This window comes from Heptranchias perlo, unplaced genomic scaffold (assembly GCF_035084215.1).
Source record: "Heptranchias perlo isolate sHepPer1 unplaced genomic scaffold, sHepPer1.hap1 HAP1_SCAFFOLD_50, whole genome shotgun sequence".
NCBI lineage: Eukaryota > Metazoa > Chordata > Chondrichthyes > Hexanchiformes > Hexanchidae > Heptranchias > Heptranchias perlo.
This window is the reverse complement of record NW_027139516.1, coordinates 1,507,759-1,530,725: the sequence shown is the minus strand read 5'-3', so window position 1 is coordinate 1,530,725 and position 22,967 is coordinate 1,507,759. Positions and strand designations below refer to the sequence as shown.

Sequence of the window (22,967 nt, the reverse complement as noted above, 5' to 3'; positions counted from 1 at the left end):
TGTATAATTCTGCAATTCATATTTTCTTTGCGTCTTCACAATGAACAGAACCCTGCTCTGAAGTCTGCCTCTGGTTCCCCAGTGTCAGAGAGGGAAGCACCTGATGACCTCATTTATTTTATGCATCAAACGGAAGACAAACACACGTTTTAGTTCAAAAAACACCCTGCAGGTGGACACATAGTGAGATAAACACAGGACAGAGATGCAGACAGTATCCGGAAACATCGGGAAACAGACAAGAGAAATAGATTGAGCGCTTTGTTATCAGAAAATTGTCTGAACCTCCACGGTCAATGAAAGGGCTTTTGTTGGTCGGTTTCCCGTTGCAACTTATAATTCAGGAGAACTTGGTATGTGATTGATTCGGTTCCCTCGTCTCCCACCTGCGGAAAAAGTTGGTCGATCCCACCCAACGAACTCCTTTCAAAAGCCACTCTGTTCAAAGCCTTCCAGATTTGAAGGGAATAAAACTTGAAATGAGCGTCATTGAGAATCAGTTTTCTCTCACTCAAATTTATCTGTTTAATGAAGTGAAAAATGTAGCTTCGATAGAAGAAGGGAGCGGCCATTGTCTCCCTTTTTGGCACGAGAAGAAATTCGATCTGGATGTTCATGGAGAACAATTTCCAAAATAATGTTTCCACCCGGGATCGAACCAAGGACTTTTTGCGTATAAAGCAAACGTGATAACCGCTCCACTACAGAAACTGGTTCAACACAATGAGCAACTGAATGGTGTCCTCTCTCTGCTCGTACTTGGAATGTGTTGTTTCAAGTGCAGCAAGAGATACAGACAGTGACTGTTCCCCCTTTTCTTTAAAAACTCTCAGGGTAGTGGGTTTGAGCACCACGTTGGGCGAGTGCCATTTTTAACTTTTATGCTGCTTTCACTGACCAACAGTGCAGAAATGATGCAGAATGAAAGCTGCTGTCCGTCGTCAGGATGGCCGAGCGGTCGAAGGCGCTGCGTTCAGGTCGCAGTCTCTTCTAGAGGCGTGGGTTCGAATCCCACTTCTGGCATTCCTTATTTTTACGAAAACGTGGAAGTATTTTCTTTGTGGATTGGGCTGCAGCTGATTTTTCTGCCCAGTTGATTTGCTCCTCCCACAAAAGCAACTGGCTTTGTCATGCATATGTGACTTGAGAAGCTTTGAATGGTGAAATGTTTGACATATGAATGACCTGGACAAAGAAATAGAACAGCAGTGGGAAACATTTAAAACGGTGATCGATAGAGTCCAGGAGAAATATATCCCACGAAAAAGCAAGAACAAACTGGCCAGAAATGACACACCAGGGATGAATAAAGAAATAAGGGTAAAATTGAAACTAAAGAAAAAGGCACACACTGGACAATAAAGGAGAGAGGGGAATGTGAAAAGACGGGGTAAGAAGTATAAACAACTATTAGAAAGGCAACAAGGAATATCAAAAAAGCAAAGTATTCTCGACACATCAACAGCCAAAGCAAATTTAGGATAGGAATAGGGCCACTCAGGGATACAGAAATATTAAATAATCACTTTATTTCAGTATTTACCAGAGAGACGAGTATTGCGGGAATGACAGTCGAAGAAGAGATCAAAAAGTATGTAAAGACATTGAAGATCGAAGGGGGGAGATAATTGATAAACTAATCAAACTTAGAGAGGAAATTTCCTGTTAGCTGCCTGGCCAGAGTTTCAAACCGCTCAGCCACGCTAATTTCCGTATTGCTGTTCAGGAGCTCATTTCACAGGGACACGATTACTGTCCTCCATTCAGGGAGGCTCAGTGAAAGGCGAAAATTGATCTGTTAATAGAATCATAGAATAAGACAGCACCATTCGGATACCATTCGGCCCATCGTGCCTGTGCCAGCTCTCTGAAAGAGCTGTCCAGTTAGTCCCACTCGCCTGCTGTTTCCCCATAGACCAGAAAATGTTTCCATCCGAGCGTTTATCCAATTTCCTTTTGAAAACTGTGAGTTAAGAAAAACAATATTGAAAGTGAAATAACGTTCCATTGAAAAGATTTGGAACTTGTATCGGTACCTTTATCTGTTCCATTTCTTAAAGTTGCTGGCGTCTGATGATGTACACGCCTCTGCTCCCTCTATTGAACAAGAAAGGAGGTGTTTGACGTTGACGGACCTGTTGGTTATGAGCTCATCCTGTTCATTGAGTGGGTTCGCGTTTTTTAAACGGGGTCAACTTTAGCCCAGCGATGAACTTCACAGCAAACAAGTTCGACACCGTCTCACCGCGGGCGCTGACTGACGTTTTTATTGTTATTTCTTTCAGAACTAAGTAAATAGTAACCGTGATTTTAAATTTGCACTCAGTGATTTTTAGATAGTCTCCTTTAAATGTTTCAAAGGCGACTCCGAATTTATGATAGTCCGGCCATTTCACCAGCCGTGTTGAAAACAAAACATGTCTCTGCTTTTCGCGTCTTTTTTCGAAAGACAAAAAATATATTTCCTGTGACGTCTGAAGGATGGACAAGTACATTTCAGAAAGCTGAAGCAAGTTCACCGAGCTGAAATTGTCTGACCACGTTAAAGGCGCTATATATTTATATATATATATATATGCAAGTAGTTGCTGTCTGTTTCTGTGGTTGTCTTTTTTCTGTGTGTGTCCATCTGCAGGTCGATTTTGAATCAATACCAGTGTTCGTGTCAGTTTGTTGCATGAAATAAATGAGGGTCTCAGGCGCTCCCCTCCCTGACACTGGGTAGGCACTGAGTCAGGGTTTGGACCAAACTTCTGTTCTTTTGTTAAAAAGCAATTAAAATCTTCATTCGGGAATTATCCAGTCTCATGTGAGTGGTGAAAGAAACAGTGACCCCGATGTGATGTGAACACGCAGCCTTTTGATCTGGAGTTAGACCTTTGCGCCAGGCACTCTGAAGACAGGACCCTGGATGTTATTATCTTTATGGATGATTCTCAAACACCGTTTCATGTATTGGTTGAATTAATAGGGCTTATCAAATCTCCGCCAGGTCCCACCGGATGTGAGAAAGTATTGGAAGCAACCTTCACCCCCAATGTCACGCTGGCATTCATCGCCTGCTCCCAGTGGGCTGCATGAACAGGGCTGGGAGATATGGACTTTGTTCACATTATTCAGCAGTTCGAATCGTTAAATATTTACTCTTTTTTAATGGGAAAAGAGATTAAGAAATCAGAGCCATTTAAAGAACTCCCAGTTACTGCAGATCAGGAATTAAAACCTTGCACCGGCTTCAGGTCTATTAGAATGAGGCAATGAATCCGAAAGTGGGATGAAAAAGGTCTTATTTTCGTCCCTGGGTGGGGTCGAAGTACCAACTTTTCGGTTAACAGCCGAACACTCTAACCGGTTGCGCCACAGAGACCGTCCTGTGCTTTTTATTGCAAGATACACTAAAGCAGCGTGTCACCTTGCCAAAGTTACATATTGCAGTCACAGAAATGCAATTGACCACTATCAGTGTTACTTTTCCAGAAATGAAGGATGGGACATTGTTTGTGGAAACATGGAAACGGTCTGGTCTCGCTCACAGCATCGATATCACCGCCAACCAGCTCTCCTGCAACCGGCGCGCCTACCGGTGCTTTGTCTGTTACTATGTCGCACTGTGGGAGAACCTTCGCCAAACTGACTGCAGCGGTTCAAGGAGGCGGCTCACCACCACCTTCTCAAGGGCAATTAGGGATGGGCAATAAATGCCGGCCTCGCCAGCGACACCCACACCCCATGAACGAATAAAAAAAATGTATTCTGAGCGTTCAGGGGAGGTCGTGTCTGACTGACCTGATTGAATTTTTCGAGGAAGTGACAAGGAGGATCGATGAGCGTAGCGTAATTGATGTAGTCTACATGGATTTTTGCAAGGCTTTGGAAAGTTCCCACATGGCAGATTGGTCAAAAAAGTAAAAGCCCATCGGATCCAAGGGAATGTGGCTTGTTGGATCCAAAATTGGCTCAGTGCCAGGAAGCAGAGGATAATGGTCGACGGGTGTTTTTTTGCGGCTGGAAGGCTGTTTCCAGTGAGGTGCCGCAGGGCTCGGTACTTGGTCCTTTGGTTTTTGTGGTATACATTAACGATTTGCACTTTAACGTTGGGGCCAAGATTAAGAAATTTGCGGGTGACACAAAAATCGGCCGTGTGGTTGATAGCGAGGAGGAAAGCTGTAGACTGTCGGGGTTCAGGCAATTTTCTGATAAAAAAGCACTCAATCTATCTCTGAACGAATTTTGAACGAATACGTGTGCTTGACCCGGCACAGGCACGATGGACCGAATGATCTCGACTTGTGGACAACCATGATGCGATACTAAGTGTTGTCAGACAGAAAAGCAACACATTCCAAATCAGAGCAGAGAGAGGAAACTGGTCTAACAGCATAACAGCACGGTGAGATATTGTATTTGAGAAGGATGAGGAGGAATAGTTTATCATGGTGGTAGTCCCATAGGATATCATTTGTGACTTTGGTAAGGACCATTTCATGCTGCGACAGGGGCGGAAAGCTAAATGGAGAAATTCAGCCCGGGCGCGGCCCCATGGTGCGGGGTGATACGGAGTAGTGGGGGGCGGGGGGAAGTGTCAGAGCTGGGGCTCACCGGTGGAAGCAGCATAAAAGTTTAAAACGGTACTCGCCCAACGTGGGGCTCAAACCCACTACCCTGAGATCTGATGCTCTTGCAATGAGAGTCACTGTGGATCAGTTCTCTTGTGGAAAACTATAAAGACCACATTAATGTGTGTGTGTGTGAAATTGTAACTACCCTATGTATGGGAGTCAAGGAGTTAACATTGGTCAAATACCCATCATGCTTTTCTCTTTTATGGTCAAGTAACTATTCACGTATTTCTACATTAATGTGGTCTGTATAGTTTTCCACATTCTCTTGCTCAAACGTATCTGTTCATTGATGTAAAATGAAGAGTTTTTAAAGAAAAGGTGGTGGGGGGGGGGGGGCAGCCACTGTCTGTGTCTCTTGCTGTCCTTGAAACAACACGGTCCAAGTACGAGCAGAGAGAGGACACCATTCATTTGCCGATTGTGTTGATTGTCATTCGATTAGTTTCTTTATTGCAGCGATTATCACGTTTACTTTACACGCGAAAAGTCCCTAGTTCAATCCTAAGCAGAAACATTCTGTTGGAACTTGGTTTCCATCAACATCCAGTTTGATTTTTTGCTCCTGCCAAAAGGGGAGATAGTGGCTGTTCCCTTTTTCTTTGTCAGCAGCATCTTTTACTTCATTGAACAGATCACGTTGAGTGAGAGAAAACTGATCCACAGTGACGCTCACTTCGACTTTATTCCCTTTTAATCTGGAAGGATGTGTGGGCTTTGGACAGAGTGGCTTTTGAAAGGAGTTAGTAGAGTGGGAACGACAAATCATTTCCGCTGGTGGGGGACAAGGGAACCCAACCAATCATCTACCAAGTTCTCCTGAATTATAAGGTGCAATGGGAAATCGACCAACAAAAGCCCTTTCATTGACCGTGGAGGTTCAGACAATTTTCTGTTAACAAAGCGCTCAATCTATTTCTTTTGTCTATTTCCAGATGTTTCCGGATGCTGTCTGCATCTCTGCCCTGTGTTTATCTCACTATGTGTCCACCTGCAGGGTGGTTTTTGAACGAAGACGTGTGTTTGTCTTCTGTTTGTTACATTAAATAAATGAGGGCAACAGGTGCTTCCCTCCCTGACACTGGGGAACCAGAGGCAGATTTTAGAGCAGGGTTCTGTGAATTGTGAAGACACAAAGAAAACATTAATTGCGGAATTGTCCAAACAAGCTCGAAGGGAAAAAACTGTGACCCCGACGTGATTTGAACACGCAACCTTCTGATCTGGAGTCAGACGCGCTACCGTTGCGCCACGAGGCCTGGCTGCAACAATGGGTGTTTGTTTCAATCAATGTTTGTCAAGCACCGCTTTATAGCTCTGAGATTGGTGGAATGGGTTGGCTTTCAAATCCCCGCCCACTCCCACCGGATGTCAGGCAGCATCAGAAGTCTCCTTCACCTGTCAGGGGCAGCATGGCGCTCGCTTCCATCGCCTGCTGTCAGCGGACTGCAGCAAATCCAATTACATTCATCCTGCACCCAGAATTATCACATCACAGGAAAAGGATGTGGGAAACTGCTCAAGATACATAACAGGACGGGAAACTTCTGAAAAACACGTGGACTTTCGATGTTTGGACTTTGGTTAGAACTGCAAAAAAGAACGTGTGAAAATATAAACTATGGGTGTGATGTTTATATATGAAGTGAATGTTTGTTCGCGGATTTCTCCCGTTACTGTGGCAACTATGGGTTGTTAATCCATCAACAATAACTTCCACTTGATTTTAGCCAGAGCGTTACAAAATAGCAAGTTTAATAGATTGACTTACAACAGAGTTGCACTACAGCTGTCTTCAACATTACATTCAACAGTATTATTATTATAATACAACTGTCGACAGATTACATTAATGACAAGCAATCAACACAACCTGACCTATCTGCGAATCCAGGTATATCAGACCTGACCTTTGCGGACTGCCTGTGGCAATGGGCTTCTGACTGTCCCCTATTGAGAGCTCTAACATTTGAGAAGGGAGCATGCCCTATCTTTATACGATTCGGCTGCATTGTTCTGTACGTAAGCACCAGTGATCTTAACTCATGGTCGTAAACCATCCCACTTTGCTGACTCTCAGAAACCACTAAGGATTGTTTCATGTCTTAGTGCTTATTTAGCCTTTCTCTGTCATCAGGTTTTGGATGCTGATACTGGGTTAGCACAACCTGGAGTTCAGGTGTCCAGGACACCCAAGTTTCTCTGGACATCAACATTTAATAGTTTCTCACCATTTCAAAAATAATCTGTTTTTCTGTTCTTCCTACCAACGTGAATAACCTCACATTTTCCCACATTATACTGCATCTGCCACCTTCTTGCCCACTCATTTAAACTGTCTATATCCCTTTGCAGAATCTTTGTGTCCTCACATCTTAGTTCTCCATCCACCTTTGTATCATCAGCAAACTTGGATACATTATACTCGATCCCCTCATCAAGTCATTAAAAGTCTTCTATAGGCATATAAATAGTAAACGGGTAGTAAGAGGAGGGGTAAGACCGATTCGGGACCAAAAAGGAGATCTGCGCATGAAGGCATAGGGCATGGCTGAGGTACTAAATGAGTATTTTGCATCTATCTTTACTGGGGAAGGAAATGCTACTTAAATCACAGTAAAAGGGGAAGTAGTTGAGATACTGGATGGGGTGAAAATTGATAAAGAGGAGATACTATAAAGGCTGGCTGTACTTAAAGTAGATAAGTCACCCGGTCTGAATGGGATGCATCCGAGGTTGCTGAGGGAAGTAAGGGTGTAAATTGCAGAGGTGCTGGCCATAATCTTTCAATCCTCCTCAGATACAGGGTTTGGTGCCAGAGAACTGGAGAATTGCAGATGTTCCACCCTTGTTCAAAAAAGGGTGTAAGTATAAACCCAGCAACTACAGGCCAGTCAGTTTAACCATGGAGGTGGGAAGCATTTAGAAATGATAATCTGGGACAAAATTAATAGTCATTTGGACAAGTGTGGATTGATAATAGAAAGCCACTGTGGATTTGTTAAAGGCAAATCGTGATTGAGTTTTGTGATGAGTTAACAGAGAGGGCTGATGAGGGCAATGTGGTTGATGTTGTGTATATGGCCTTTCAAAAGGCGTTTGATAAAGTGCCCACAAAATCGGCCTGTCAAAAGGGGCGATAGTGGCTGCTTCCTTATTCTTTAAAAGCGCTTTCTTTTATTTCACTCAACAGATAACTTTGAGTGAGCGAAAACTGATCCACAGTGACGCTTATTTCAAGTTTATCCCCTTTTAATCTGAAAGGATATATTGGCCTTGGAAGGAGTGCAGCACAGATTCACCAGATTGTTACCTGGGTGCAATGCGTTAAATTATGAGAAGATGTTTTGTAAACACGGCTTAAAATCACACAAGTCGCACTGCAAAATGTTTTCATTTTTGATACATACATTAATATCCTGGACTTGGGTATACAGGGTATAATTTCAAAGTTTGCAGATGACACGAAACTCGGGAATTCAGTAAACAATATGGTGTATAGTATCAGACTTCAGGAGGACATAGTCAGCCTGGTGAAATTGACTTTATTAATAGAGGCACAGAGTACAAAAGCATTGGAGTTCAGAAGAATGAGAGGTGATCTTATTGAAACATATAAGATTGTGAAGGGGCTTGATCGGGTGGATGCGGTAAGGATGTTCACAAGGATGGGGTAAACTTGAACTAGGGGGCATAATCTTAGAATAAGTGGCTGCTTTTTCAAAACTGAGATGAGGAGAAACTTCTTCACTCAGAGGGTAGTAGGTCTGTTGAATTTGCTGCCCCAGGAAGCTGTGGAAGCTACATCATTAAATAAATTTAAAACAGAAATAGACAGTTTCCTTGAAGTAAAGGGAATTAGGGGTTACGGGGAGCGGGCAGGAAATTGGACATGAATTTAAATTTGAGATTAGGATCAGATCAGCCATGATATTATTGAATGGCGGAGCAGGCTCGAGGGGCCGATTGGCCTACTCTTGCTCCTATTTCTAATGTTCTTATTTAACAAAGTTATGCTTAACGTTTATAAAACACTGGTTAGTCTGCAGCTGGAGTATTGTGTTCAATTCTGGGCAACGCACTTTAGGAAAGATGTCAAGGCCTTGGAGGGGGTGCAAAGGAGATTTACTAGAATGGTAACAGGGATGAGGGACTTCAGTTATGTGGTGAGAATGGAGAAGCTGGAATTATCCCCTTAAAGCAGAGAAGGTTAAGGGGAGATTTGATAGAAGTGTTCAAAATCATGAAAGGTTTTGATAGAGCAAATAAGGAGAAACTGTTTTCAGTGGCAGAAGGGTCGGTAACCAGAGGACACAGATTTCAGGTAATTGGCAAAAGCGCCAGAGGCGACATGAGGGAACATAATTTACACAGCGAGTTGTTATGATCTGGAATGCGCTGCCTGAAAGGCCGGTGGAAGCAGATTCAATAGTAACTTTCAAAAGGGGATTGGATAAATACTTGAAAAGGAAAAAAAATTGCAGGGCTTATGAGGAAAGAGAGCTTATGGGTGGTGGGACTACTTGGATAGCTCTTTCAAAGAGCTAGCACAGGTACGATGGGCCGAATGAACTCCTTCTGTGTTGTAACATATTAAGTGTTGCTGGACGGAGAAGCAACGCATTCCAAATCAGAACAGAGACAGGAGAGTAAGTCAGTTCCCCATTGTTTTTAATGAGATGTAGCGGTTTCCTTAGTATAGCGGTTATCGCGTTTGCTTTACACGTGAAAGGTTCCCGAGTGGAAATATTATATTGAAACTTGCTCTCCATTAACCTCCATGGAGGAGTTTTTTTCCCCTGCCAAAAAGGGCGAAAGTGGCTGCTTCCTTATTATTGAAAAGCGGCATCTTTTACTTCACTAAACAGATAACTTTGAGTGAGAGAAAACTGATCCTCGGTGACGCTCATTTCAAGTTTTATTCCCTTTTACTCCAAAAGGGTATATTGGCCTTGGAAGGAGCGCAGCCCAGATTTACCAGAATGTTAGCAGGGCTCGAAGGGTTAAATTATGAGGAGCGGTTACATACTTGTATTCCTTGGAATATGGAAGATTTTTGTGGATTTTGAAAGGTCGTTAGACAAACTCTTTCCACTGTTAAGGGAGTCGAAGCCAATATCACAATATCACAATAGCTGTTTTACGAGTGAAAACGGCCCTTCGCATCACTGTGAGTGTCAGAGACGAGCCTCTTGGTGCCGCGTCCTGTACAGTGAATGTCAAAACTTTTAAAAGATGCAGAAAGTGTCAGGGATTCAGATGCACAAACCTCTAATGGGAATGAAATTTTATCAGAGGTTGCAGCCTTCCCGACTTCTCTTGCCCTTTGCGAGGCACCTGTTCCGGTTTAAATTCACAAACTGGGTGAGTTGGTGATCACGGTACATCAGACTCAGCGGTCCCGGGTGAGAGAGAGAGAAATCAGCCCGGGCGCGGCCACAATGTGCGCGGTGACACTGCACGGGAGGTCGGGGTGCGTCAGAGCTGGGGTTCGCTCCTAAAAGCAACATAAAAAGTTTAAAAGAGAACCCACGACCCTGAGAGTAAGAGACTCATGCTCTACCGACTGAGCTAGCCGGGCCTGAACGAACATAGCACTCTTGTCTGTCATTGCAGTAAACTCGCCCCTGGGTATGCATGTGCAGCAATCCCAACATGACATCCATATCATTAGCTGTGTTTATCTCGGTGTGTGTGTCCACCTGCAGGTTGATTTTGAACGAATACGAGTGTTTGTCTTCTGTTTGTAACATTAAATAAAAGAGGGCATTAGACACTTCCCTCCCTGACACTGGGGAACCAGTGAGACAGACTTGTTATTGTGAAAACGCAAATAAAACATTAATTGCGGAATTATATGGACTCTTATCAGCGCCAAAAGTAGCTTTACAATATATACACCCAAGGCAGATGGTAGTGGTTGTTGGAGGCCAATCATCCAAGCCCCAAGGCATTGCTGCAGGAGTTCCTCAGGGCAGTGTCCTAGGCCCAACCATCTTCAGCTGCTTCATCAATGACCTTCCCTCCATCATAAGGTCAGAAATGGGGATGTTCGCTGATGACTGCACAGTGTTCAGTTCCATTCGCAACCCCTCAGATAATGAAGCAATCCGAGCCTGCAAGCAGCAAGACCTGGACAACATCCAGGCTTGGGCTGATAAGTGGCAAGTAACATTCGCGCCAGATAAGTGCCAGACAATGACCATCTCCAACAAGAGAGAGTCTAACCACCTCCCCTTGACATTCAACGGCATTACCATCGCCGAATCCCCCGCCATCAACATCCTGGTGGTCACCATTGACCAGAAACGTAACTGGACCAGCCATATAAATACTGTGGCTACGAGAGCAGGTCAGAGGCTGGGTATTCTGCGGCGAGTGACTCACCTCCTGACTACCCAAAGCCTTTCCACCATCTACAAGGCACAAGTCAGGAGTGTGATGGAATACTCTCCACTTGCCTGGATGAGTGCAGCTCCAACAACACTCACGAAGCTCGACACCATCCAAGATAAAGCAGCCCGCTTGATTGGCACCCCATCCACCACCCTAAACATTCACTCCCTTCACCACCGGCGCACTGTGGCTGCAGTGTGCACCATCCACAGGATGCACTGCAGCAACTCGCCAAGGCTTCTTCGACAGCACCTCCCAAACCCGCGACCTCTACCACCTGGAAGGACAAGGGGAGCAGGCGCATGGGAACAACACCACCTGCACGTTCCCCTCCAAGTCACACACCATCCCGACTTGGAAATATATCGCCGTTCCTTCATTGTCGCTGGGTCAAAATCCTGGAACTCCCTTCCTAACAGCACTGTGGGAGAACCTTCACCACACGGACTGCAGCGGTTTAAGAAGGCGGCTCACCACCACCTTCTCGAGGGCAATTAGGGATGGGCAATAAATGCCGGCCTCGCCAGCGACGCCCACATCCCGTGAACGAATAAAAAATAAATAAATAAATAAATTAATAAATATATACGACAGATACATGGAATACATTTGCAACTAACAGAGTCACCAAACCAGAAATATTATTTGGACCAAATACAAACTCCCAGATATATTTAGAAACCTTATATGCATTCCCTGGTGGTCCAGTGCTTTGGATTTGGCGCTTTCACCGCCGTGGCCCCGATGCGATGCCCAGTCAGGGAATTTAATCTCATAAAAAGCATTGTCAATTTTGTAGAATCATCGCAAATTTGCGGCACAGAAGGAGGCCATTCGGACCATCGCGTTCGCGCCGGCCGTAAATGAGCCATCGAGTCCAATCCCATTTTCCAGCACTCGGTTCGTGGTTTTGGAGGTTACACCACTGCAGGCGTATAGCTAAATATTTTTTAAATGTAACGAGGGATTCTGCATCTACCACCCTTTCAGGAAGTGAGTTCCAGACCCCCACCACTCTCTGGGTGAAAAGACTTCTCCTCAGCTCCCCTCTAATCCTTCTATCAATCACTTTAAATCTATGCCCCCTGGTTATTGATCTCCCTGATAAGGTAAATAGGTCCTTCCCATCCACTCTATCTCGGCCCTTCATAATTTTGTACTCCTCAATTAAATTACCCCTCAGCCTCCTCTGTTCCAAAGAAAACAACCCCAGTCTATCCAATCTTTCCTCACAGCCAAAATTCTCCAGCCCTGGCAACCTCCTCGTAAATCTCCTCTGTACCCTCTCTGGTGCAATCACATCTGTTTTGACCAGTCTGTCAATTGGGACCTTGTCAAAAGCCTTGCTAAAATCCAAGTAGACGACAACAAAGTACTCCAGGTGTGTTCTCACCAAAGCCCTATTTAATTGCAGCAAGACTACCTTATTCTTATGTTCCAACCTCCTTGCAAAAAGGCCAACACACCAGGGGCTGAGTTTAGAATCGTAGAAGGATGCAGCTCAGAAGCAGGCCATTCGGGCCATCGCGCCCGTGCCTTGTCCGACAAATCATGTACCAGATTCTCCTGAATTCCAAGGTGTGGAACGAAAGCGAACAACAAAAGCCCTTACATTCGACCGTGGAGGTACCGGCAATTCTCTGAGAAACCGGTTTGCCTATTTCCCGGTGTTTATCTCTGTGCGTGTGGAGCTGCAGGCTGATTTTGAATTAATAAGTGTGTATGTGTATGTTTCCTCCAATAAATAAATGAGGGAATTAGACGCTTCTCTCCCTGACACTGGGGAAGGGTCACAGATCAGCCATGATCTTATCAAATGGCAGAGCAGGCACGAGGGGCTGAATGGCCTTCCCCTGTTCCTTTGGCACATTTCCCCAAGTGTCCATTCTCTACATATTTGTTGAATGACCGCCTTGTCTTTCCAGCATATTTTGGTTCAAAGCTCGGTTTCGGGATGAGCCGGTGTGCGTCAAAACGTGCCGTAGATGGAGACCGGGTTGGTTGTTGCGGGAAGAGCAAATCAACTGGGCCGAAAAATCAACTGCAGCTCAAGCAACAAATAAAATCGGAGTCAAAATAACCGATGTCAGAAGTGGGATTCGAACCCACGCCTCCAAAGGAGACTGCGACCTAAACGCAGCGCCTTAGACCGCTCGGCCATCCTGACTGATAAATGATTCACTCATTCGCCACCTTTTCCACATTGCGAACCGCCCCCCCCAACCAAACCGGAGAAAGTTTCACTCACTCCAGTGCTTGGTTAGATAAATGCTGCTGGAAAGGCTCGGTGAGCGGGTTGCCACCTCCCCGGGTTTTCCTGAGCCTATTGTACTTTATTCCTATTTAATGAAGGGAATATCCGCTATCATGAGCTGAAAATAATTAAAAGCTGAATCACAGAGAAAGGGAAATCCATATTATCTCTGATAAACCAACCACCAGACCGTTAGAGCGCCGAATCCTATCCACCAGACCTCCCTGGTGGTCTAGTGGTTAGGATTCGGCGCTCTCACCGCCGCGGCCCGGGTTCGATTCCCGGTCAGGGAAGCAACTTTTGATCACTTGTTATATTGGTCGCATGAACGAACTCAAAGTCTGTGGGAAAAAAAAACAATGATTGTTTTAATCACCATGAATTAACTGATAACGTTATGTTGCAGAATGAAAGGCGACTGAGGGAAGTTGGAAAACTTTAATAATTTCTTTTGTGCGATGATCTTTTTAACCCTTCTCATTTTGCACACTGTATTCTGAAGGGCTCGGTTTAAAATGTTCAATGCTCCTTAAATTTAACAGGACCGGCTATTTCACAGAGAAAAAATTAATTTGCCCCAACATCATGTTTTTGCTTGGAATTGAACCAGGGACCTTTCACGTGTGAAACAAACGTCATAACCACTACACTACAGGAACCTCTGCTTTGGTTGTCAGCCAGAAGTTAGAATGACTGCATTGATTCTCTTTCATAACTATTCAAATGCTCGAAGTTGCACAAGTCACAAAAGAAAAATGTTCATTTCAAAGTTATTAAACTCCCAAATGTGGCCTGCCTTGTTTGGACAGGGGTTGACCCAGACGTCACAGCCTCAACAAAGCATATTTTCAACATTTCCATTGGGAACAGGAGGAGGCCATTCAGCACCTTGAACCTGTTCCACCCTTCAATTAGATCATCGATGATCTGTACCTCAAATCCATTTACTCGTCTTTGCTCCCTATCCCTCGATACCCTCACCCAACAAAAATCTATCGATCTCAGTCTTGAAAGCTTCAATTGACCCCCAGCATCCACAGCCTTTTGGGGGACAGAGTTCCAGACTTCTACTGCCCTTTGTGTAAAAAAGTGCTTCCTGATTTCGAACCTGAATGGCATGGTTCTAATTTTAAGGTTATGTTCACCTCGTTCTTCATTCTCCAGAGGAAATTGATTCTCTCTCTCTATTCTATCGAATTATTTAAACATGTTAAAGAGCTCGCTCAGACCGCCCCTCAATCTTCTATACACGAGGGAATATGAGCCCAATCTCTGCAGCCTGTCCTCATAATTTAACCTTTCTCGCCCCAGTAACATTCTGGTGAATCTGCTCTGCACCCCCTCCAAGGCCAATCTATCTTTCCTTAGGTGCAGTGTCCAAAACTGAACGCAGTTACTCCAGACACAGTCGAACCAGAGCTTTATATAACTGGAACATAACTTCCACTTCTTTATATTCCAGCCCCCTGAGATAAAGGCTAACATTCCGTTAGCCTTTGAAATTATTTTTGGACCCGTCCGTTAGCTTTTACTGATTTATGTAAATGAACCGTTAATTCTATCTGCTTCTCCACAGTTCCTAGCTTCTTACCATTTGGAAAATATCCTGACCATAGTTCCAACGAGGATTACCCAACATTGAACTCCATCTGCCATAGTTTTGCCCACTCACTTAACTATCAATGTCCCTTTGCAACTTTCCACTTTCATCCACACTACTTACTGTACCAGCTAACTTAGTGTCATCAGCAAACTTGGATATACGACTGTCTGTTCCTTCATCTAAAACATTGATAAATATGGTGACAAGCTGAGACCCCAGTTACAGATCCCTGGGGGACACCACGAGTCCCATCCTGCCAATTGGAGTATGTACCCATTATCCCTACTCTCTGATTACTATCTCCTAACCAATTCTTTACCCATGTCAATACTTTGCCTCAAGTTCCATGCGCTTTCATTTTTGCCAACAGTCTCTTGTGTGGAAACTTATCAAATACCTGTCAGAATTCCATATAAATAATATCATAGGAACATAGGAACAGGAGTAGGCCATTCAGCCCCTCGTGCCTGCTCCGCCGTTTGAGAAGATCATGGCTGATCTGTGATCTAACTCCATACACCTGCCTTTGGCCCATATCCCTTAATACCTTTCATTGCCAAAAAGCTATCAATCTCAGATATAATTTCGCAATTGAGCCAGTATCAATTGCCATTTGTGGAAGTGAGTTCCAAACTTCTATCACGTCTGTGTGTAGAAATGTTTCTTATCTCGCTCCTAAAATTTCTGGCTCGAATTTTTAGACTGTGCTCCCGACTCCGAGAATCCCCGACAAGCGGAAATAGTTTCTCTCTATCCACCCTATCCGTTCCCCTTAATATCTTATAAACTTCGATCAAATTATCCCTTAACCATCCAGACTCCAGCGAATACAACCCCAATTTGTGTAATCTATCCTCGTAATTCAACCCTTGAAATCCGGGTATCATTATAGTAAACCTATGCTGCACTCCCTCCAAGGCTAATATGTCCTTCTGAAGGTGCGGTGCCCAGAACTACTCACAGGTGCATTCTAAACATGGTTTTGTATAGCTGCAGCATAACTTCTGCCCCCTTGTACTTTCGTCCTTTAGATATAAAGGCGCGCATTTCATTAGCCATATTGATTATTTTCTGTACCTGTTCATGACACTTCAATGATCTATGTACCTGAACCCCTAGGTCTCTTTGGACATCCACTGTTTTTAACTTTTTACCATTTAGAAACTACTCTGTTCCATCCTTTTTTGATCCAAAGTGGATGACCTCACAATTGTCTACATTGAATTCCATTTGCCGCAGTTTTGCCCATTCACCTGATCTATCAAATTCGCTTTTTAATTTTATGTTTTCATCTGCACTGCTTACAATGCCACCAATCTTTGTGTCATCAGCAAACTTACATATGAGACTTTCTATGCCTTGATCTAAGTCGTTAATAACTATTTTGAAAAATTGAGGCCCCCAAGACAGATTCCTGCGGGACTCCACTAGCCACATCCCTGTATACTGGTTACCGTTTTCAATTCAACTAATTATCTGTAACATTATTCCTTGTATACTTGCTACCATGTTCAATTTAACAATTAACTGTAACATTATTCCCAGTATACTGGTTACCAGGTCCAATTTAACAATTAATTGTAAATTGATTCCCTGTGTACTGGTTACCATGTCCAAATTAACTAATTTGCTGTAACGTTGTCCATTGTATACTGGTTACCATTTTAAATTCCAATAATTAACTCTAACTTTGTTTCCTGTATAATGGTTACCATGTCCAATTGAACTAATTAACTTTAACTTTATTCCCTCTATACTGATTGCCATGATCAATTTAACAATTAACTAGAACTTTATTCCCTGAATACCGGTTGCCATCACAATTCAACAAATGACTGTAACGTTATTCCCTGTATACTGGTTACCATGTTCAATTTAACAATTAACTGTGTCTTTATTCCCTGTATACTGGTCACCGTGTCCAATTTAACCATTATTTTTAACTTTATTCCCTGTACACAGGTAACCTTGTTGAATTTAAGGACTAATTGTAACTTTATTCTCTGTATACAGGTTACCATGTTCAATTTAACAATTAACTGTAACTATATTTCCTCTATACTAGTTACCATTTTTAATTTACCTAACTATTGTAAATGTATTCCCTGTATCCTGGTTACCATGTTCAATTTAATAATTAACTGTAACTTTTTTACCTATATTCCGGTTATCATGTTCAATCCAAAAAAATCCTGTAAATTTACTCCCTGCATACTGGTTACCATGTCCAATTCAACTAATTAACTGTAGCTTTATTCCCTGTAAACTGATTGCCCTGATCAATTTAACAATTAGCTCGAACTTTATTCCCTGAATACCGGTTGCCATCACAATTGAACAAATGACTGTAACTTTATTCCCTGTATACTGGTTAACATGTCCAATTTAACAATTAACTGTAACTTTATTCCCTGCATACTGGTTACCATGTCCAATTCAACTAATTAACTGTAACTTTATTCCCCGTATACTTGTTGCCATGATCAATTTAACAATTAACTGTAACTTTATTCCCTGCATACTGATTGCCATGATCAATTTAACAATTAGCTCGAACTTTATTCTCTGTATATTGGTTGCCATGTCAATTGAACAAATACCTGTAACGTTATTCCCTGTAAATTGGTTACTATGTTCAATTTAAAAAATATCTGTAACATTTTTCCGTGTATCCTGGTGACCATGTTCAATTTAACTAATTATCTGTAACTTTATTTCCTGTCCACTGCTTACCATGTTGAATTTAACTGATTAATTGCAACTTTTTTCCCAGTATACTGGTTACCATGTTCAATTTATCAATTAAGTGCAATTTTATTGCCAGTATACTTTTTACCATGTTCAATTTAACAATTAACTGTTATTTTATTTTCTGCGTACTGGTTGCCATATTCAATATAACAATTAGATGTAACTTTATTCCCTGTATACTGGTTACCATGTTCCATTTAACTAATTAATTGTAACTTTCTTTCCTGTATACGAGTCATCATGGTCAATTTAACAATTACCTGGAAATTTAACCCCCGTATACTGGTTACCATGTTCAGTTTAACAAATATCTGGAAAATTGTTTCCTGTATACTGGTTAACATGTTCAATTTAACAGTTATCTTTAAATTTATTCACTGTCAATTTAACAATTAACTTCAACTTTATTCCCTGTACATAGGTCACCACGTTCAATTTAACTAATTAATTCTAACTTTATTCCCTGTAAACTGGTAACCATGTTAAAAGGGTACGGCAGCATCGTGGTTCTGTTACTGAACTAAAAATCTAGCAGTATGAGTTCAAATCCCACCACGGCAGCTGGTGAATTTAAATTCAATTAATTAAATAAAAATCTGGAATTAAAATACTAGTATCAATAATGGTGACCATGAAACTACCGGATTGTCGTAAAAATCCATCTGGTTCACTAATGCCCTTTAGGGAAGGAAACCTGCCATCCTTGCACGGTCTGCCCAATATATGACTCCAGACCCACAGCAATGTGGTTGATTCTGAATTGCTCTCTGAAATGGCCGAGCAAGCCACTCAGTTGCAAAATCTCGCTACGAAAAGTCATAATAAGAATAAAACCGGACGGACCACCTGGCAAAGGACAAGACAACGGCAAACCAAGCCCAGTCGTCCCTGCAAACTCCTCCTCACCAACATCTGGGGACTTGTGCCGAAATTGGTAGAGCTGTCCCACAGACTAGTCAGGCAACATCCTGATTTTGCCAGAATCAGATCTTTCAGCCAACGTCACAGACTCTTCCATCACAATCCCTGGGTTTGTCCTGACCCACCAGAGGTGGTGGTACAGTGATATACAGTCAGGAGGGAGTGTCCCTGAGAGTCCTCAACATTGCCTCTGGACCCCATGAAATCTCATGGCATCAGGTCAAACATGGTGCAAGGGAATCTCCTGCTGATTACCGCTTACCATCCTCCTCCATGTTGAGCACCACTTGGAGGAAGCACTGAGGGCAGCAAGGGCACAAAATGTACTCTGGGTGGGGGACTTCAATGTCCATCACCAAAGAGTGGCTCGGTAGCACCACTACTGGCTGAGTCCTGAAGGACATAGCTGCGAGACTGAGCCTGCAGCAGGTGGTGAGCGAACCAACAAGAGGGAAAAACTGACTTGACCTCGTCCTCACCAATCTATCTGTCGCAAATGCATCTGTCCAGGACAGTGTTGGTAAGAGTGACCACCGCACAGTCCTCGTGGAGATGAAGTCCCATCTTCGCACTGAGGACACCATTCAACGTGTTGTGTGGCACTATCACCGTACTAAATGGGATCGATTCAGAACAGATCGAGCAGCTCAAAACTGGGCATCCAGGAGGCACTGTGGGCCATCAGCAGCAGCAGAATTGTATTCCAGCACAATTTGTAACCTCATGGCCCGCCATATTCCTCACTCTACCATTACCAACAAACCAGGGGATCAACCCTGGTTCAATGAGGAGTGGAGAAGAGCATGCCAGGAGCAGCACTGAGAGTCCCTAAAAATGAGGTGCCAACCTGGTGAAGCTACAACTCAGGACTACGTGAATGCTAAACAGCGGAATCAACATGCTATAGATAGAGCGAAACGATTCCACAACCAACGGATCAGATCAAAGCTCTGCAGTCCTGTCACATCCAGTCGTCAATGGTGGTGGACACTGAAACAACTAACGGGAGGAGGATGCTCTGCAAACATCCCCATTCTCAATGATGGCGGAGTCCAGCACATGAGTCCAAAAGACAAGTCTGAAGCGTTTGCAACCATTTTCAGCCAGAAGTGCCGATTGGATGATCCATCACATCCTCCTCCCGATATCCCCACCATCACAGAAGCCAGTCTTCAGCCAATTCGATTCACTCCAATTGATATCAAGAAACGGCTGAGTGCACTGGATACAGCAAAGGCTATGGGCCCCGACAACATCCCGACTGTAGTGCTGAAGACTTGTGCTCCAGAACCAGCTGCGCCTCCAGCCAAGCTGTTCCAGTACAGCTACAACACTGGCATCTACCCGACAATGTGGAAAATTGCCGACGTATGTCCTGTCCACAAAAAGCAGGACAAATCCAATCCGGCCAATTACCGCCCCATCAGTCTACTCTCAATCATCAGCAAAGTGATGGAAGGTGTCGTTGACAGTGCTATCAAGCGGCATTTACTCACCAATAACCTGCTCACCGATGCTCAGTTTGGGTTCCGTCAGGACCACTCGGCTCCAGACCTCATTACAGCCTTGGTGCAAACAAATGAGTTGAATTCGAGAGGTGAGGTGAGAGTGATTGCCCTTGACATCAAGGCAGCATTTGACCGAGTGTGACACCAAGGAGCAATGGTAAAATTGAAGTCAATGGGAATCAGGGGGTAAACTCTCCCGTGGCTGGAGTCATACCTAGCACAAGGGAAGATGGCAGTGGTTGTTGGAGGCCAATCATCTCAGCCCCAGGACAATGCAGCAGGAGTTCCTCAGGGCAATGTCCAAGGCCCAACCATCTTCAGCTGGTTCATCAATGACATTCCCTCCATCGTAAATTCAGAAATGGGGATGTTCGCTGATGATTGCGCAGTGTTCAGTTCCATTCGCAACCCCTCAGATCGTGAAGCAGTCCATGCCTGCATGCAGCAAGAACTGGACAACATCCAGGCTTGGGCTGATAAGTGGCAGTAACATTTGCGTCAGACAACTGCCGGACAATGACCATCTCGAACAAGAGAGAGTCTAACCACCTCCCCTTAACATTCGACAGCATTACCATCGCCGAATCCCCCACCATCAACATCCTGGGGGTCACCATTGACCAGGAACTGAACTGGACCAGCCACATAAATGCTGTGGCTACAAGAGCAGGTCAGAGGCTGGGTATTCTGCGGCGAGTGACTCACCTCCTGAATCCCCAAAGCATTTCCATCAGCTACAAAGCACAAGTCAGGAGTGTAATGGAATACTCTCCACTTGCCTGGATGAGTGCAGCTCCAACAACACTCAGGAAGCTCGACACCATCCAGGACAAAGAAGCCCGCTTGATTGGTACCCCATCCACCACCCCAAACATTCACTCCATTCACCACCGGCGAATTGTGGCTGCAGTGTGTACCATCCACTGGATGCACTGCAGCAACACCCCAAGGCTTTTTCGACAGCATCTCTTAAACCCGCGACCTCGTCCATCTGGAAGGACAAGGACAGTTGGCACATGGGAACAACACCACCTGCACGTTCCCCTCCAAGTCACACACCATCCCGACTTGGAAATTTATCGCCGTCCCTTCATCGTCGCTGGGTCAAAATCCTGAAAATCCCTAACTAATAGCACTGTGGGAGTGAGAACTTTCACCACACGGTCTGCTGCGGTTCAAGAAGGCGGCTCACCACAACTTTCTCAAGGGCAATTCGGGATGGGCAATAAATGCTGGCCTTTCCAGCGACGCCCACATCCCACGAACGAATACAAAAATAAAAAATAATTCACAGTCCGCCCTTTATTTAATAAACATTCCCAAGGGGATTCACGGAGAAGTAAAAGGAGTAACAATATATCAGGAGGACTGGTGAAAGAGTGGTTTTAAGGAGGGTGTTTAAAGGAAGAGAAGTAAATGGAGAGTAGGAGGGGTTAAGATTGGTTTTCAAGAGTAGAATTTCGATGTCTGAAGGACAAAAATGGACCCCCGGCCGAAGAAGGTGATATTAGGAGGGATGACAAAAGCTTGAAGCAAGAAATAGGTTTCATGAAAGGTCTGAAAGAAGGAAAGAACTTGCCTTTATAATGCGCTATTCAAGGTGTCAGGACGCCCAGAACAGTCAATGAAGAACATTGTGAAGTGTAGTCACTGTGGTAATGTAGGAAACGTGACAGACAATTGGCACACAGCAACATCCCACACACTGCAATGAGATGAATGTCCAGAAAATCGGCTGCAGTAATGTTGGTTGAGGGATAAATATTTGCCAGGACACCGGAATGAACTCCCCTGCACTTTTTCGAATATTGCTATGGGATCTTTTACATCTATCTGAGAGGGTAGATGGGCCCTCGATTTAACGTATCCTACTGTTGGCACCTCCGACAGTACAGCGCTCCCACAGTACTGCCCCTCCAACAGTACCGAGCTCCCGCAGCACTGACCATCCAACAGAGTGCCACTCCCTCAGTACTGACCACTCAACAGTGCAACAGTTCCTCAGCACTGACTCTCCAACAGTGCAACACTTCCTCAGTACTGACTCTCCGTCAGTGCAAAACTCCCTCAATACTGAGCCTCCGACAGTGTAGCACTCCTTCAGTACTAACCCTCCGACACTGTAGCACTCCCTCAGTGCGAAGCCTCCGACAGTGTAGCACTCCTTCAGTATGAAGCCTCCGACAGTGTAGCACTCCTTCAGTATTAACCCTCCGACAATGTACCACTCCCTCAGTACGAAACCTCCGACAGTGTAGCACTCCCTCAGTACTGATCCTCAACAGTACTGAGATCCCGCAGCACTGACCATCCAACAGAGTGCCAGTCCCTCAGTACTGAGTCTCTGACAGTGCATCACTTCCTTAGTACTGTCTCTCCGACAGTGCAGCACTTCCTTAGTACTTACTATCCGACAGTGCAACACTTCCTCAGTACTGACCCTCCGACAGTGCAGCACTTCCTCAGTACTGACCCTCCGACAGTGCAACACTTCCTCAGTACTGACCCTCCGACAGTGCAGCACTTCCTCAGTACTGACTCTCCCACAGTTCAAAACTCCCACAGTACTGACCCTCCTACAATGCAGCACTCCCTCAATACTGACCATCCGACATTGCAACATTCCCTCGGTACTGACTGCCCGACAATGCAGCACTCCTTCAGTACTGAGCCTCTGACAGTATTACACTCCCTCAGTCGTGACTTTCCGACAGTGCACCACGACCTCACTACTAACCTGCACTGGTGGCCCCTCAGTACTGCACTGCAATGTCAGCCCGGATTATGTGTTCAAGTCTCTGGAATTGGACTTCAATGCACAGCTTTCTAACTCACAGATGAGACTGCGAACACTGAGCCACGTCTGACACCTGAAAGGAGGAGAGGGCGATGGAGGGGCTTCGAGAGGGCATTCA

At 44.3% G+C, this 22,967-nt stretch overlaps 5 non-coding genes across 5 annotated transcripts; 2 read left to right on the top strand and 3 right to left on the bottom strand.

Annotated features, from left to right (window-relative positions):
- Nucleotides 1-638: 638 nt before the first annotated feature.
- trnai-uau (transfer RNA isoleucine (anticodon UAU)) lies at nt 639-711 on the bottom strand. The gene has a single exon. It is a non-coding gene; the product is annotated as a tRNA-Ile (tRNA).
- A 229-nt stretch (nt 712-940) lies between these two features.
- On the top strand, nt 941-1,023 carry trnal-cag (transfer RNA leucine (anticodon CAG)). The gene has a single exon. It is a non-coding gene; the product is annotated as a tRNA-Leu (tRNA).
- A 4,783-nt stretch (nt 1,024-5,806) lies between these two features.
- trnaw-cca (transfer RNA tryptophan (anticodon CCA)) lies at nt 5,807-5,878 on the bottom strand. The gene has a single exon. It is a non-coding gene; the product is annotated as a tRNA-Trp (tRNA).
- A 7,221-nt stretch (nt 5,879-13,099) lies between these two features.
- trnal-uag (transfer RNA leucine (anticodon UAG)) lies at nt 13,100-13,182 on the bottom strand. Its single transcript has one exon. It is a non-coding gene; the product is annotated as a tRNA-Leu (tRNA).
- Nucleotides 13,183-13,490: 308 nt separating this feature from the next.
- On the top strand, nt 13,491-13,562 carry trnae-cuc (transfer RNA glutamic acid (anticodon CUC)). Its single transcript has one exon. It is a non-coding gene; the product is annotated as a tRNA-Glu (tRNA).
- The last annotated feature ends 9,405 nt before the right edge of the window (nt 13,563-22,967 follow it).